Here is a 13,163-nt window from a genome sequence, read left to right on the forward strand (position 1 = left end):
ACTCAAAAAGAAAAAAAATTGAAAAGAAATCATTAATGCTAAAGAATGGGCGCACCAAAGAATCTTTTAAAAGTCTCACACCTCTCACTATTTTTACATAATAATAAGGAAGCTTCTAAAGTAAAAGGTTATCTGACAAAAAAAAATAAAATGATTTTTTCTGTTGTAGCATACCATTTCGATATGTATCCATTATATATATAACATCTTCGCCCATTATGGTTTAACATTCTAAAATTTTATTAGCTAGATTATGATAGTACGAAAGTGATTCATTGAACAACAATCTGCAATGGACTAGGTTGTAACATCCTTATTTTCAAATAGAAACGTTATTCGGCAGTCAATGTTACGTAACATATTTGTCCAACTAAGAAAGAGTTTATTACATCATAAAGAAAATTACGTTTAATTTATTACTGATGCACATTAACGTTCGATAAATATTATAAATATAAATAATGTGTAGAAACATTAAGATAGTCTATACCAGTGTTTTACGACTAGGTGATAATGATGTGATAACTCTACCATAAAGTGAATTCACTTTCTCATCTTTTGCAATATCTTACAGTATATTTTAAATCGTTAAAATTACATGAAAAAGGAAATTATAAGACATATTTAGCAAAATTATAAAAATTAATAAACGTTTTTTTTTTAAATCTGAAGTTTTATTGTTAAAAATCGTTTCTTCATCTTTCAGGCAATTTACGATGTATCTTTTGAAGCTATCCACGAATCGATCCATTTTTAGCTTCTCGGTTCTCTCGGTATCTTCATAAGAAATGAAGCGCTGCTAAGACAGGTCACGATTCATATGTCAGAACAAGTAGTAATCAGGAGGAGCAAGATCTGGACAATACGTCTTTGCGGGTATACCGGCCGTTTTTCGCGCAGTACTTGGCTCAAACGCATTAATTGTAGTATAACGATTCAATAGTTCGGTGTCAAAATGTCACTTTTAAAATGTCGATACCAGTATTCACATGTTGAAATCGATGGAGCATTCAACCGCCTTTTCCTTCAAATTTAAGTAAAAAAAGAAAACTTCCCGCAAATACGATTTACTCGGCACAAATTAAGACATTTTCAACGCACTGAAAAAATGTTTTGTTGACACTTCGATGAAAATGGTACTTACTAAGTGAAGCCTGTCAAGTAAGGCTTCAAAATGAAGTTGATTACAAATGTACCCGATGTTAATTAATACACAGTAATAGCAATAGCATGTATTGTAAATCCTTAATTTATAGGCCTATATATTCATTTTTGGATGGATCAATTATTGCTGATAATTAACTTGGATTATACAATGTAACTTTTATTAAATTAAAAGACTTAAACGATACTAAAAGCAAACAGAAGGAATATTACACAACAAAGTTAAAGGAGTTTTTACGATTCTGGTTATAAAACAAAATTGTCACGTTTTTGGTCTTAAAACAATTGAAATATAAAATGTCGGATATAAAACGATAGAGTCCGGGTGAATGAAACCTTAAATTTGTCATTTTAACAGAAAAAATATATATTGTCTGGTTTTGTATAAAAACATTCTTCAGCTGTATGACAGTATGTCTGCAGACAAAATTACTTTTAACAGAATTAGTAATCAGACGAATCAAAAGAAGATCAAATAATATAATAAATAATAAACAGAACTGCTTTAAAAAATATATAAGTGAATTAAGCACAGAAGCAGGCAAAGATTATTCGCTATGGAAAGCAACTTGAAGATTTAAAAGACCATTTATTCGAGTACCACCAATTAAAAATGATTGAAATGAATACAACGAATCGACGCAACGTTGAAAAAGCTGAATTGTTCGCACAATACTTAGCTAACATATTTCATCCTAATGATATAGAATCTACCACGTATACTTATCTGCTGTTTATCAACCCGATGTATATTTAAATCTAATTTATAAAATATGGGGTGTAAATATGGGGTTGCACTAAAAATTAAACTCAAGTAGTCATCCAGCGCTGCTAAAACAAGGTTCTTCGATTGATTACCAATGCGTAACCAACGAAGAACTGCACGATGACCCGGAAATCAAATGGATTTGCGAAGTTATCTGAGATTTCGCCTTGAAACACGAAAGAAGATTACTAAATCATACTAACGTGGAAGCAATACAAGTTCGGGACAGCGCGCAGGAAGTCAGGAGATTGAAACGAACCAAACCATACGAACTTATATAAAGTATATACCTTTAGTGTAAACTATAGCTATAATTTATTATAATTTTATAATTGAGGAATACATATTGATGTATTTTCTCGCACTCGTCTTGCTTGTGAATTAATCCAAGTACAAATGAAACGTAGTAATAAATAAATTTATAATTAAGATTGTACTAAGCGTATCTAATAAAGATGTTGTAAAAAAAAGCTTTACTGTGATAAAGTGTAAATAAAGAATTTTGATAACAGTAAGCATAACTTTATAAATAAATATGATCATCTCATTATAATTAATGCTTAGCTTATATGAGATTCATATATGATGCACTAGGAGATTCCTAAATAAAGGATTTTCTCCCTAGGACTCATTAAGACTGTAATAAGTGTTGTGAAAGAATACGAGGGTTGCTATTTATATTTTGTGCCTAATAATGAAAAGATGGTAATTTATTAAAAGTAGCTTCATTGTCTTTCGAAGTATTCTCCGTGATGATCAATACACTTTTGCGTGGGCTTAAACCAATAGTCGTAGCACTTTATCCGCACCGATTGAGGTAACTTTTATCAAATTGGGAGTCCAACGTAAACAAATATTTTTGATCGCCGAATGCAACGAATCATGCAATATCTTATTGATGCTCAACATACTAATGCCCAAGGATAACTCAGTCTCACAGTAAGTTATGACGATCTTGCAATATCATTTAGCGCAAAAAGTCAAAGTAAGCTGATCGATCAGGAGTGCCTGTTGATGAGACAAAATGTTCAAGTCACTGTAAACAACACAAATTGTGCTCAAAAGACCAAAGGCTCTGAAGAAAGTTATGGTTGAAAATGTTAAATCACAGATGGAGCCTACCAACACTTTGTAAAAGGCTCAAAATATAAATGACTACCCTCGTATTAGTGCGCCACAATACACTCACAAATCCGTTAAATTTATGTGGACTAAAACAAATATCACTACACAAGCTGATTAAATGATATTAATGAATTATGTTTTAATTAATTTACGAAAAATTATACAGTATAATAACACAATAACAAAGAGAAATCAAACGTTGTCTGACAAAAACATATTTTCCTCTTGGAGTTACGCAAATAAACCGAAGTATCAGATTTGGACATTCCTATAGCCACATACTAAGAAAGAAAACTCATTACATTAAGAAAATAGTGATTGTTTGATACACGTTTTGGTTTTTCCGGATTGGTTCTGAAATTGGATTGAATAAAGCAACAATATTTTGAAAATATTTCTAAATGTTGTTTCTACAGTACTATCACAATGAAATATATCCTATATTAAAGAAGATTAACCTAGACATTGTTTTCTTTCTGATATGTAACAAAAATAAAAACGAATATATTACGTACTACGAAACTTATCAGTGTTACCATACCACAATATAATATAAAAAACTGTAAATGTTTAAGACAACCCATAGTAACATGTTAAATTATAACATTAACCTAACAACCAACAAGAAGACCTGAACACTAGAATTAACGTATATGTTATGCACTAGTCATAATATACTGAAGGGAGACAAAATAAATGACCCCCATGCAAAATAACACATCTTGTTACATGTTGGGAACACTGCTGCCGTGTAAAAAATACGACGCGTACGTATTGCTCAGTTTACATCATGTCATAACTTATAGGTTATATATCAGTGTATTATTACACGCTTTGTTATGTGACAGTTAAAATAAGTGATCGGTAAAATGTGTGATCTCTCAGATGTTATTTAAAGTTTTACGAGCGGAGGATACGCTACTCCACAGTCATCTCTGGCGCATGCGCACTATCATGCATATAATAAACCATAGAAAAGAACAAACCATATTGTCTTCCTTTTCTAATGGCGGTACATTCTTTTCGAGTCGATCGGTACAGTCGAGCAAGTCAAAACAACAACAAAAAATCTAGGATATTTAGATTTTGTGTTACATTAATAATTCTATAGTAATAATAATTAAATTGTTGTGTTAATCTTGGTGGTCTAACATACAACGGTTTTAAAAAATGGAAGAACAAGAGTAAGTGCAGAATGTAAGGTTATATTTGTAAAAGTCATAAAATCCAAACAAGATCCATTTTATTTATAGTGGGAATGTTAGCTGCCAAATTTATAACAAATCATTTATAATGACATGGAATAGGTATCAACATATGCCAAAATGTATTGATAACAAGAACAGTGAAGAAAACGATTCTTGTTGTGTTCGAAGTAGTCAAGTCATTAATGAAGTTTGTCCATCAAGAATAGCAGCAAAAATTATAGTAACTGGTAATAATTAGACATTTATTTTAAACATAATATATTTTAGTGATGATTTAAATTTTATTTTATAGGTAATATTAGATATAGAGCCAGAATTTGTTGAGAGTGAATCTCGAAGAATGTGAAATTCAGAGAAGAAGAAATTAGACAGCATCTTGTTAAGATCTAAAAACAGTGTACAGTGATACTATGAAATAATTAAATTTGCGAACAAAAGTAGACCTGGATGAAATAAACAAAATATAAAATTATCAACGACACCATAATGATCTAATGGCAAGGAAAATACAATGAATTATTATATAAGAGTATAGGTAAATAAATTATTGTTTTGTAAAAATAATGATGTATTGACTGAGATTTCTTTCAGATTAAAAGTACGGCCATTAATTCAAAAGGCTAGTAAATGTACAATACGTTAATCGAAAGCTCGAGGTAGTCAATTCATCAATGGGATTTGTGGATCAAGAATAGTAACGATCATAGTTGATCATATTTAGAGATTTTTAGGAGAATTTCATTGCTTTCATATATAGTAGTGGCTTTTTCATTTGGTTTTAACTATATTGGCTGGGTTTGATCTAAGCGATTTTTGGTCTTTTTTATGGTAATGTTTATTTATATGGTTCTTGTAGATCTTGTTAATTGTTCAAATATGATGTTTTTATAAAAATAGAAAAACATATAGAAATTATTTTTATTATTTCATTTTATTCAATAATTTTTTAAATAAAATGTGTTATTTCAAAATATTTTTAATGTTTACTTCCTTCCTTATATATAGTTTCAACATTAAATAAATTATTTATCAAATTTATGTATATTTATTTATAATATAACATCGGCAAGTTAACTGACACAGACCGACAAACATTAAAAAGGATTGTGGCCAGACAACACAATATTACCACGGCAAAAGTGACAGCAGAACTCAACACTTACTTTAAATTAAAAAAGGGATTGAAAAGGAATTTCTCATCATGATCTGCTTGGAACTATTAAATCAACCCTCAATTGTCAATTCTGAATATTAAAAAAAACGGAAATACTTTTTCGCCAATCCACTATTTTAATATAATCGACATTTCGATTATATAAGTCATAATCGAACAATACTAACATTAATATTGTCTGAAAATGTGATTCCAAACTATAAACTGAACCTACACATCTAATAGGAACATAAACTGACGACAAACTGTTCAAATTCTGCAAAACAGACAAGTTAAATTAATCTCAGGCCATTAAAACCAAATGCACGAAACAATAATAATCCAAATCGGTTCATAGATAATTAATCGAGATAATCATAGAAATGAAACGGTTTAAACTCGGTTATTATATGCCGTGAATGAAATAGAGCCACTATACTGCATATGTTACACATGAATGTTTACGGATAAAATTGCTTTTATGCGTAATATTGTTGACCTACAATTTTGATGCCAAAACTCTCTGTAAAAAAAATGTAAAGCAAAATGGACAATAATTTTACTAGGACTATTTATTTTTAACGGAATATCTAACGACCGTTAATATTTATTACATTAAAAATTGTATGAATGTTGACCATTCTGGGCTACTAGAGGGCCGGAGGTACACAACTGACAGATTTTTTATCTATCGATCTGAAATTCTGTAGACATTTTAGGTTATATTTGTTGTTTCACCCTTTTTGTGTATAATTTTCAGTAAATTTGTTGTTAGGACGTCATTTTTTAACATTCACGATCCTTTTGTTTCCAGGATGTGGAGGTTCAAATAGAATGAATTATTTTCCAAATAATTCCGATGTAAAACAGAAATGATTTTTCAAAGTAAATAATGATTAAGGAATGTTTTATAAGCTCCTTCATCAAACTGTCGAACAGAAAGGTTTGTTCTTTGGTTTTCAAAACAGATAATTATAAATTCAAAGGTGGAATAGCACTGCTTAACCAAGATGGACTTCTTTATTTTGATTTAAATAGTAATTATTCTGTTAAAGTCTACATCGAAAGTTGAATTGAAATACATAATAAATGCAAATTCACATATCATTTGCCTTAACCAGTTGTTCAGCCCAAATTAGGATCTTCAAAAAGAATTAGAAGTACAAATATAATATTTTGTTCCTAAGAAAACACAATGAGAGGTTTTGAACCTTCACCTTCTTACAGAGGAACCAGGCAGTACAACACCAAAAAGACTAAGAACTAAGTGTATATGTAGTAATATTGCAAGTAAGAATTCTTACATATCTTTTTATTATGCTATCTGCCGTTGTTATTATATTATGTTATCTATGTAAGTGTTATTTAACGGTGTCAGGATCTATTTTTAGTCATTAGTGAATTATGTTATATCTTGTTTTTTTATTAATACCTTCTTATTAATTTTATTGATTATTATTTAAAATGATGTACAATATCTAATTGCATTTAAATCTCAATCATATATTTTTTCATTGCGATAAAACTGACAAAAATATTGACTGAAGATTCGTATAAATATAATAAACGTATAATATATATAATATAAATATATTTACACCAACCAAAAGAAAACAAATAAAAAAGAAAGAAATATATTTAGTGGTGTAAATTTGTAAATAATTATTTAATAAAATATGAAAATAAATTGAAAAAATATAAATAAATCAAAAAAGAAGAACGAAGATAAATTAAAAACACCCCTGGTTGAGAAGTACTCTGCGAATATTAAAGCAAGATACGAATGAAAAACAAGACCCAAAATAAATTAGAAAAACAGGGGTCCATAAATATGAAAACCTAACGAAGAAGTTAAAGCGGCGTTAAAACAAGAAAATATATGTTTTAACTCATAGAAAACGCATTAATATACTCCCTATACGTTTTATTCAAATACTGTATATTTGTGAGTAGCACATAAACCAAAGCGTACCGTTAATACAGCCGATATATTACTTTTACAACTTTATAACGCAAACCTAATCCTATATATTGTATTTTTAATTCTCGTAAAACTGTGGGAATATATGAAGATCGTTAAGAAAAAATTGAAATAATTCTTCAAAGGCGGCTAATAATTTCACATACGACCAATTAAAATCCATTGCTTAGAATATTCATATAAAATAAATAATATATGAATGTTTATGTACAGAAATTCAGTGAAATAATTAATTATAGTTATACAAAATAAAAAACGATAAAATAATTAATGAAAGTAGCCAATTAGTATAAAATATTTGAAATATATTTTTACATAGACTGTCAGGTGTTATTATTGTATTGCATTAATACTGTAGTAATAAGGCATGTCAACCTTTTAACGAAAACTGAAAAAACGCTAGCTTAAATACATTGAATCCAAAAGAATACTAAACAATCTGATTATTTTATATCAATAATCTTACCATTTTTTGAGCACAGTATTTGAAATATTTACTACACGTTTAAACTGGAGTTATCACAGATCTTTGTCATCGATTAAAACTGACTAACACCTAAGTGTATTAATATTTTCCAATTCGTTACCAAGATTACGGAAGAAAGAAATAAATATCAGTATGCCTAGTCGGCCTTAATTTGAAGCAGAAAAACATAAACAAAATTCAAGTTGGTACTCAAAAATCATAATGAATTTCCATAAAAAATCATAATAATTAACATAAACGTAAATAACACTGTTGATAACATTTGAGGTTAGGCCTTATTTCTTTTGTTTATTGTGTATATGAATCCCTAATAATGTTGTTCTTTTTTTATGTAACAAATAATACAGAAAATTATATTTAATATAATGTGACTGGTTTAGATGTACAAGTGTGCATGAAGTCAGTTTATGTTTCTACAAAATTCGAATGCCAATTAGACCAAAGAAAAGGGGTTTCTAACTCACTGAACATTCACTGCTGTTCACTACTCACTACTAATGACTCTATATTTTTCGAAATACAAAGAAAAATCTTAATTAAATCCAAGTCTTCAACAAGTGTTAATCAAATCCCATCATGGTTAGATTACGAAAAGCCAATGACATATATTGGCTTTATTGTACATCAAATTGTTCGATAGGATATACTTCACCAGATTAAGGTTAAGTGACACATATTTTATTGAACAATGTGATTTTATCTCAAGTTTTCACAGCCTCGTACGTGTGTTACGTACAGACAATGTGTAAACCCAAATGTAGTCACCGAAGTCAAGTAAAAGAAACTAAGCAGAGATCTAGTTTAAAAATTCATAGAGGAATCTAATATGTTAAAGCAGGTAAAAACTCAGATTTTGTAAAGTACTTGATGAAGTATTGTATTTGTACATGCTTATAATTTTGTAAGGCTATTATTAAAATGAACTTCAAATTACAGTTTGCGCAATTTAAACCGTTTTTGTGTTGTAGTTAATACCAACTATGTATTAAAGTGAATATTTTGGAAGTCCTGTTAAATGCATTTGCGTCTCAAATCTTCAAATTATCATCATAAAATTTTTCAGTAGGTTTGCCATCGAGACAATTTTTGACATGATTTATCTTAGCAAATATAGGGCACTTGATTTCAATTATACTATTATCACAGTTCCCAACTGGTGATTGAGCTATTACTGGGTACTCTTTTAAGAGTTATTACTTGCATTTATTAATTTTCTTGCCAAGTGTTATACTGATAATATTTTTACTTAATGTTCTTCAATACTCTACCACATTTCATGATTACTGTGTTTGGAATACTAAAACAATTATGTAAGTATTCCAGTGTCCTCTTTATCCACAGTACAGTCATTATCGATGAATCGATTGTGGACAAATTTAGGTTATTTGCCTTGATAAATACCAATTCAATTTTTTATCTTTTCTTTCCGTTGGTTGTACAAAACCAATTTTTTCACTGTGAAATATACGATAAATAATCCAAATAAAATCAAAACGCGCTAGAGAGTTCAAACGTTGAAAGTGACGTCAATATTTTGTATCGGTTCTGATTGGTGTTTGACTTAACATGGCGAACGTTGAAATTTTTTATTTATAGTTCTGTTAAAATCTTCGTAATCCCACTTTTAATTTAAAAATAAATGTACATTTAATAATATCTGTATAGTATATTATTATTATTATAAATCAATATTTTTGTGATTCTTTATTATAGTTATATAAGCTATTATCAAATAATTAAAATAAAATGAAAGTAGAACTCAATAAATAAATATTGTACATACAGAGAAATACAGATAGTGAGAAAAGAAGAAACAGGCTTTATGAAATACTTTATGTAACAAAATATGTATGAAAGAGTGAGATAAATTCCAACGCGCTACAAAAACTAAAACATTATTCCCTTTAAAAAAAAGTGAAACAACAATAACAAAACGAACTGATCTCATTTCTGAATATACACACTAATTAACATCGCTGTTTATTTATTATTTTTATCTAACATTTTTCTCGAAGCCACTTAAATAAATTTAATTTAAAAAACATAAAAAGTAGTTTAATCGAAGATTAGAACTATATACCAGAACCTGAGTCTTATAAACTATAAAACAAGATAGAAACAGCCTTTAATCTTAAACTATTAGTCCTTTAGAAGCTATTTCTCGCTATGAATCTCGTTAATTTTCCTGATAGAGGTACAAGTGTGGCAGGAATTTTATTTTAATACGGTAAATGATGGCCATTGCATAACCGTCGAATGCATCTGTGGCTTAAAACCGATGACATTTTTATTGTGAATTTTGTGAACGTTTTCTTCCGAAGTCAATTCGACATATCGAAACCGAATTCTCACAGAAACCAATTAAGCTGGCCAACAATAAAGATAAGAGGGAACGTTTTGTATATAAATCGTTCGTACGAGAGATAAGTGAAAAGTTCTAGTCGAGAAATAGTTGTAAAAATCGTAGTTTGACCTGATGCCACAGAAACGGTACTTATACGGAAAGGATTACTTTCTCCTTCAGCTTCGAACCTGCTCTTATAATAAATTATTTAATAACAATGCAGGTATTGATTTTTAAGAGAACTGAAACATAGACTTTCACTTAAATGGTTCCTGTTATCTTCAAAATCATATTATTTCCGCTTCAAAATGGATTTACTATTATCAAATTATAAGTATAACATTTAAAAATGCTTAAAAATATACCCACTTTAGTAATGTTAATTAAAATGCCAATTTGTAATTACTAAATAACCTTTTTCCTTGTAATTCCTCCCCCAATTTTTTAATCAATAAATTTTGAAAAGCTAACTGTAAAAATGTATTCACGTCAAAACATTGAGCATTCAATCATTATTTACCTTTTTCTCTGAAGTGTAAATGAAATTTTTATCGCAGCTACAAAAACTTCCTAACCGCTGCTAAAAGTTGCTGAATACTTACATATAATAAAAACTAACATAAAATCATACCCCAGCCGTCATATCCACGAGATATTGCCTTTTCTGTCTAGCTGAACAGCACTTTCATTATTAGGCAAATATACAGCAATGCAATACTATATATAAACAGGCAAAATACCCCAGAAATCAGAAACAAACTAAACAGTAATAACTACTCTAAATAAATTAATATCACAGCGAGGGCGAAGTGGTATTATTCCCGAACTGAGAAAAATAAAACTAAGTTCAATAAACTTAAACTTAAAACTTAACTTAAAATTAAACAATTAAAAAATTACACCATGAGTGAATTTCTGGGTGGACTTGCTAATAATGCTGGTGCTAAATATTCGCTGTGGAGAGCTACCAGAAACTAAAAAGGACCCGATACTGCAAACGCATATGACAAAAAAAATGAGAATGGAAGCTGGGCTTCATGTTAAACTCAGGCGAAAGCCATACTCATAACAATGTGAACTGTGAACCTAAGCTGAGTATAAAAAATGTACTGGTTATTGGGTAGATATTCAGCGATGTCAGCACATAATAAGCTTTTGCTTTATCAACAAGTCTTGAAACCAGCGTGGACTTATGGTGTTCAACTTTAAGGTTGTATCAGCCAAAGTGCTAAAAATATTATACAAAGATTCCAAAACAAGGTACCGCGAGGTACTGTTGATTGATACTGCATGATACATTCGTAATGACAATCTACATAAGTAACTGAAGGTAGAAACTGTCGATCACATCAATGTTGAGGTGTTCCAGTCCCTAGATAATGATGGCTTGAAGATTAAGAGATGAATATTAAAAAGAGTAAAACCGTTTGATCTAATTCGGCGAAGTTATAAGTAAAACTCAGTATACATTAAAACAGTGACATAGATGTTAGGCCCAAAGTAGTAGAGTTGAATAAGTAATTTGTAATTTTAAAATCGTAGCAAAATGGGATAAAAACAAATAGCTTATTAGTATTATTTTACTAGATTGTTATAATAAATAATATTCAAACATTCAAATGAAATTAATTCGATAAGAAAAAAGACATTTGCGTATCTAAAATTTTTTAACCAATAACAAACATTTAAAATAAATTAATAAAAATTACCTATAAGTTAATTAGTTGAAAGAAAATAATGTATTAATCATTAAAACTTAAAAAATTAGATTAATAATAATATGGACATTGAAGTAATGAACATGTTGTAAAAGGGGAAGCTATAAAATATTTAAAATTAACACATTAAAATATATATTACAATTATATATCTTCCTCAACTTTATGCGTTAATACTGCATGCTGTTCATTTAAGACAACCCAAAAAGTCCCAATAATAATATCTGATTTAACTGAACCAGGTGTTAAGGGCGATATAAAACGAAGGATACTTTTTGCCCGTATTATGTTTGGCAGATGCGAGATTGCGAAAGTTAAAAATAATCCGCAAATATTGATCAATGTACGAAACCAAAAAGGCAAACCACACAATAGAAGAAATAAACACCGAACGTAAGATTATATCTATTGAACTCATCAGATGTAACCAGGGTCCATGGGAATGCTGGGGCAGGTAATAAAAATTTGAATACGGTGAAACGGATATCGCAAGTGACAGAAAAATAATAAACTGTTGAGGTTCGAGAATAAAACAGAAATTTTGATTTTCCGTCAGGCATGCAATAAATACAAATAATATCAATAGATGAAATTTAAATGACGTCGATGAAGCTTCCATACAAGAAATACATAAGGCAAAAAAGATTAGTTCTAATAAAACAACCATATAAAAGCCCCTATCATTAACAGTATTATAAAAATAATAAATAAATTAAAATATAATAATTTAAAAAGAGCTTGATATATTGCACTACAAGCATTTTCGCTTCAAATCACATAAAAGTAAATTTACACATAATTTACTATTAGACGACTAAACTAGTCACACAAAAAAAAACTAATCAAAACTAGCACCAACCCAAAAAAAAGTAACAAGCTGTGATTTAAGTGCTGTAAAATCTTGCCATATTGATTAATGCAACATTTCGACCAAAATATGACCCAGATATTCAGAAGATGGCTGAAATTATTATGACTACTAAATCTGGAAAACCATCAAATGAAGTAAAATAGACATCCTATAGACCATTTCACTGCTGCAGCTAGTGGCTAAGATATTATATACCAAAAAGATAAAAATGTCCAGGTCTTTGACACACTTGGGCATGAAGGATGAACGAGAAAAAGAAAGGGCTCATCCGCAAATCAAACCAGATGAAGCCAGAAATCCCTAAGCCAGAAGCAAAGAAATTAAAGCAAGTTCGCCACAAGCCATT

General features: G+C 29.4%; 1 protein-coding gene and 1 long non-coding RNA gene across 2 annotated transcripts in view; one reads left to right on the forward strand and one right to left on the reverse strand.

Moving 5' to 3' along the window:
* Window positions 1–13,163, reverse strand: part of Ino80 (chromatin-remodeling ATPase INO80) — a 49,485-nt gene that overhangs the window by 3,973 nt on the left and 32,349 nt on the right. The window lies entirely within an intron of this gene.
* Window positions 4,202–4,717, forward strand: LOC143197638 (uncharacterized). The gene is made up of 2 exons (XR_013006041.1): window positions 4,202–4,490; window positions 4,556–4,717. It is a non-coding gene; the product is annotated as an uncharacterized LOC143197638 (long non-coding RNA).

The sequence above is a fragment of the Rhynchophorus ferrugineus genome, unplaced genomic scaffold, assembly GCF_030347505.1.
Source record: "Rhynchophorus ferrugineus isolate W39M unplaced genomic scaffold, kcgeb_rfMv2 rfM5, whole genome shotgun sequence".
Classification (NCBI taxonomy): Eukaryota; Metazoa; Arthropoda; class Insecta; order Coleoptera; family Curculionidae; genus Rhynchophorus; species Rhynchophorus ferrugineus.